The sequence below is a fragment of the Ovis canadensis genome, chromosome 13 (assembly GCF_042477335.2).
Source record: "Ovis canadensis isolate MfBH-ARS-UI-01 breed Bighorn chromosome 13, ARS-UI_OviCan_v2, whole genome shotgun sequence".
Classification (NCBI taxonomy): Eukaryota; Metazoa; Chordata; class Mammalia; order Artiodactyla; family Bovidae; genus Ovis; species Ovis canadensis.
Genome location: NC_091257.1, coordinates 94,505,062 through 94,510,578, shown reverse-complemented (window position 1 = coordinate 94,510,578; position 5,517 = coordinate 94,505,062). Strand labels below are relative to the sequence as shown.

Below are 5,517 nucleotides of genomic sequence, written 5' to 3'. Positions count from 1 at the left end.
TGGGAGGCTCAGGCCCACTTGTCTGGGTGGGTGGGAACCTGGTTCACAGCTTCTGTTTCCCTCAAATGGAGGAGGATGAAGGCTCAGGGATGGCAGTGCCACCTTGGCCACCAGCAGTGGGAGCCTGCCATCAGCGCGGGGCCCCCCACAGCCTGTGCCCAGCCGGCCAGAGTCTGAGCCAAAGAAAAACAATCACTCAGGATGACCCCGGCTTTGTTTCGGAATCTGATATTTTGCCTTGTGGCTATTTGCCATATATATTTTTGTTCTGTTTTGGGCATTGATTCTGATTTAAATACATATATATATATTGTATTCCGTGGTGGCTCAGGGGTTAAAGCGTCTGCCCGGAATGCGGGAGGCCTGGGTTCGATCCCTGGGTCAGGAAGATCCCCTGGAGAAGGAAATGGCAACCCACTCCAGTACTCTTGCCTGGAGAATCCCATGGAGGGAGGAGCCTGGTAGGCTACAGTCCATGGGGTTGCAAAGAGTCGGACACGACTGAGTGACTTCACCTTCACCTCATATATTGTATTCAAATCTAACATTGTGATCACTGAACTTTAGGGTGTCCCCTTACATCCTGCGCTCAAGGTGAGTGCCTCGGTCTCCTTACCCCATTCCCAGCCCTGGTGCTTGCAGTCGGCCGGGCCAGGGTCCCTCTTGGCTCAGCTGCTTACAGATTTGTGCGATCTGGGACAAATTGCACGGCCTCTCTGAATTTCAAGCAGCTCACCGGCGATGCAGAGGAGGCGATACCTGCCAGGCTGGATGAAAGGAGATGATGGATGTGAATACTCCTTGCAAACCATGGCCGCTGAATCTAAGGGGTGCCTCTGTCTGCTCATGCCCAATGCTGACCATGAGCGCTCACCTAAGGCTGGGAACTGGGCTAAGAAGATAATGCGCTTTATCCCACTGAAGCCTCACCACAGGCCCCTGGGATTTTGGCCAGAGGAAATAAATTCTATAGTTAGAGTGACCCTGTTTTCCAGATCAGGAAACAGGCACAGACAAGGGCCACTCAGCAGTGAAGTGGACAGATCCCGGTGGAAGTGGTAAACTTGGAGCGTCAGGGAGGAAGCCTCACGCCTGAGACCGGCTACAGAGCTGGGCTGAGCTGATTAAGTTCCCCTCACAGTGTCCGGGGCTTGTGAACTTGCTTTGCTCGTGTTGCTTTTGAGCAGTTTTTACGGTGGTGCCTGCTCAGTCACTCAGTCGTGTCTGACTCTTTGCGACCCCACAGACTGTAGTCCACCAGGGTCCTCTGTCCATGGGATTTTCCAGGCAAGAAGACTGGGGTAAGTTGCTATTTCCTCCTCCAGGGGATCTTTCCGACAGAGGGATCAAATCCACATCTCCCGAGTCTCTGGTTTTGCACTTGAAAATGACTATAAGCTGCCGTGATCGCTGCTTGCGTATGACGGGTGACAGCGGCGTTGATGTCGGCTGCTGCTGACCTCCTGTTCACATGGAGTTACGGGGGCTCGGGCCATCCTGGCCAAACCCAGAGCCGAGGGAGCGACAAAAACAAAGCTTTTCTCAACAGATGGCGAAGCCCCTGTGTGTCTGTCATGGAGCAGAGCCTGCCGGCTGCAGGAAGGACCACTGGCCTCTTTCTACACCACGAGCTGCTGATGAACGGCTTGGACTTTCTCACTTGCTTACATCTCGTCTTCAGCAGAAAATTTCATTGCCAAAAACTATGTGTGAGTGCTGTTGCTTCAGTCGTGTCTGACTCTTGGTGATCTTGTGGACTGTAGCCCACCAGGCCCATGGGGATTCTCCAGGCCAGAATACTGGAGTGGGTTACCACGCCCTCCCCCAGGGGATCTTCCCACCCCGGGAATCGAACCTGCGTCTCCTGAATCTCAGCATTGCCGGTGGATTCTTTACTCACTGAGCAACCTTGGGAAGCCAAAAATTCCACATAGTGTCAATAAACTCCCTAACTGGTGTTCAAGTTGAAGACATTAACCTACATGTGAGCTTTAATATAGTTTTATTATTTTATGTAGTTTATATGTATTAAGTTTTCATTTACTTTAATAATAGAATACTGGACAGTAGTGAAAGGTTTATATTCCAAAGTTTAAAAGTTTATTTTTTAAAAAAAGGCTGGGATTCGAATACCTGCTTCAGGTATTTCTTGCGTGATCCTGGGCAAGTCAGCTAATTTCCCAGCTCTTCTGTTCTTTTATCTCTGAAGTCGGCACCACGATAACCATCCTAGTTACTACCTGGGGATTCTGTGGAAACAAATTGGGATCATGTGTGCGAGAGCATTTGGTGAGCTGTCCATGGCCTTCCCTGGTGGCTCAGATGGTAAAGAATCTGCCTGCAATGCAGGAGACCCAGTTTCAATCCCTGGGTTGGGAAGATCCCCTGGAGAAAGGAATAGCAACCCGCTCTAGTATTCTTGCCTGGGAAATCCCATCGACAGAGAGGCCTGGTGGGCTACAGTCGGTGGGGTCACAAAGAGTCGGACACAACTGAGTGATTAACACTTTCACTTTCCTGGGCCATACATGTATAAAGAACTGGAAGAATCGGATTGATAGCTCAGGGATGGGATTGGTATTTGCGGGGTAGAAAATAAATAACATAAGACAACTTTGACCAGGTGAAACACGTCCAGCTATGGCAGGTTGGCTGAGAAACACGAGGATAACCAGGGGAGAGACGGTGTCAGCATTTAGAGATCCTGGTGGACAACCCATCACTCTACAAGGCATATGTGATGGGTTTTCAAATCACAGCATAGGAAGGACCAGACAGAAACTTGGTGCTTAGATGTCCAGTCCAGCTGAGTCCTCCTCCCCTCCTGCCAGGCTCCACCCCTCACCTCCAGACCATCACCTCTGCCTGGACCTGGACCTCCAGATGCCACCCATGACCTCCCCGCTCAAAGGGCGCCTCTCCCTCCAACCCTCCCCCTGCACAGAGGATGGGGCAGACCTCCTAAAGATCAAATCTGCTCATCTGCTCCCTCGTTAGAAAACCCTCTCAGGACTTGCCACTGCTCCCAGGCTCTGCTCCAGATGCCTGCTGCCACCTTTCCCTGCGGTCTTTCCAGGTTCACCCTTTGTCGCCCGTGTTCCATCACGGTAACAAGACATGGTAACAAGACACTGGGTACACTTCCCCTCATGCCACACCTCTAAGCATCCGGCCCTACGCCTTTCTGGTTCAATCCTCAAGGCTCAGCTCAGTGTTCACCTGCTCCAGGAAGCCTTCCCCGAATCCCACCCCTAGGTTGAACACCTGTCTGTATACTTGTGGCTTGTGTTCATTCTACCATCAACCACCCAACTAGAAATAATCCACCTACATAACTCTCTTTAAAACCTGAGCCAGCTCTGTCCTCTCATCTGCAGCCCCAACACACACACACACACACACACACACACACACACACACAGGGACTAGGATATAATCCTCTTTGGAACAGTACTGCTGGCAAATGCTTGTCAGTTGTTTCCTGTTTGCCAGACCCAGGGCTGAACACGGGGCTTCCCCGATGGCCCAGTGGTAAAGAATCTGCTTGCAATGCAGGAGACTCAGGAGATGTGGGTTTGGCCGCCAGGTAGGGAAGATCCCCTGGAGAAGGAAACGGCAACCCACTCGGTTGGTGTGTTGGTGCTTAGAAGTCTAGTCCACCAACCCCCTCCCTGTATTCCTGCCTGGGAAATTCCATGGATGGAGGAGCCTGGTGGGCTACAGTCCACGGGGTCACAAGAGCTGGACACAGCTTACTGGGCACACACAGGGCTGAACACTGAGTCCTCCTCGCTACGCTTTGAAGCAGGCAATAGTATTATCCCTGATCTGAGAGGTCAGGGACCAGGCTGACACTACTCAATCACCAAGGGACAAAGACAGAGGAAGTCAGACCCAAGCCCATCAACCCCCAGTACCTGGCAGTCCTTAGCCAACATCTACTGAGTCGAAGTGCAATTCTGGGAGTGACTAAGCAGAATGAAGGTCTCTGTGAAAACGTCTTACTGAGTGTAGCCCAGGAGGCCCTGTGTTAAATCAAGGGAGGGGGCTTCAGCGGCCTCACCCGCTGCAGTCCCGAGCGTGGCCCTCCCCCACAGCTGCCAGCTCTGTCCTAGCAGGGAGCCCTGCCCTTTATACTTTGAACATCTTCCTGGGGATCTCCAGGCAGTAGCTGAACCTTGCAGAGATGGCCCCCACAGGATCTGCATGGGTGGGAAGGAGTGGTGTCCGACTTGTTCCTACCCTTCCTCCTTGCTATGAGGCATACCTCTGCAGCAACATGTGAGGGCGGGGCGACTCAGAGATGCAGCTGCTTTCTGCAGCCAGGATCATACCAATAGGCATCAGTCAGGACTCTTGCCATCAAACTGAATTTATGAATCTGTACAACCGTCGAATGCAAAATTAATCAGCTTCAGGAATGGCTGGATCCAGGCATTCAAGGGATGCCATCAGAACTCCCATCTTGCCCTCTCTCCCCCTCAGGTTTTAGCTCTGCCTTCCTCTGTGTTGGTCTCAGCATCAAAAAGACTCTCCCAAATCTGGTTGCCAGCAGCTCCTAGTACACCTCTTACCCATTCAGCCCATTCCTAGTGGGATTCCTCTTTCCTATTCTTATACAAATCCCCAAACCAAGTGGCCTGACTTAGGTTTCCCGCTCATGCCTGAACCATCAAGGTAGGTCAGGGACAGAGTGATGTCCGCTGGCCAGGCTCGGGCAATTTGGCCACCCCTACAGTGTGCGTGGGCGAGGGGGCCAAGGGGGATTTCGTCCCCACCCAAAATGCCAGATCCGAGGGGACAGGGGGCAGCAATGTCCCCACAGGGAATCAAGGCCTTATTTTCAGCAGTGACCGGGCAGAAAGAAATCAACAGACATTTACGACAAAATGTCTTGGTGAAATAAGAAATCTTTCTTCTGCAGTAAATTTCTCAAGCCTGAGCCCACGCCAGGGACCCCAGGACCCCGGAATTCAGGATTCTCATGAAGGGGCCCTAAAAAGTGACATAACGCGCAGGACGCCTGGCTCGTTTATGACAGCGACTTTCCACGCTCCCCCTCGTGTGTCTGGCTAAGATGATATCAGAATTCAAAGACTCGGGAGAGCAGAAGCTGTAAAAAATAATCTTCTATTAAGCCCCACGCTGCCCCAAATGCAGTGGCATTTGGAAGACGAGACCAACGCCGTTCCTTTGGAGATAGCAGCTATTTTCCAATTGTACTGATAAAAAAGGAAGACATGAAGTAAAGTGACATTTACGTGCTAGGAGAAGCATATTTTCTTTCCTACTCCAAAACCATTTCAGGAGCTGGGAAGGGGGGTCGTTGGTGGATGCCACCCCCACCGTCGTTTAGGCTATGGGAGCATCTGGCGGGGGGTGGGGGGCTGCCAGCCTCAGCAGCTGGGGGGTATTCAGCCTCCAGGCCTCGTGCTGCCCACACCCCCACCCCCATCTGCTACTCCGCTCCCCACAGACTGAAATACCAGCCTGTTTCAGCTCAGAAACATGGAAATC

The 5,517-nt window shown here is 52.0% G+C and overlaps 1 long non-coding RNA gene across 2 annotated transcripts; it reads left to right on the top strand.

Annotated features, from left to right (window-relative positions):
* The first annotated feature begins 1,099 nt into the window (after nt 1–1,099).
* Nucleotides 1,100–5,265, top strand: LOC138417237 (uncharacterized). 2 transcript variants are annotated; one of them, XR_011248045.1, is made up of 3 exons: nt 1,123–1,301; nt 1,550–1,709; nt 4,925–5,265. It is a non-coding gene; the product is annotated as an uncharacterized lncRNA (long non-coding RNA). The 2 variants fall into 2 exon arrangements; XR_011248044.1 differs by lacking the exon at nt 4,925–5,265 and having other exon boundaries at nt 1,100–1,301; nt 1,550–2,018.
* The last annotated feature ends 252 nt before the right edge of the window (nt 5,266–5,517 follow it).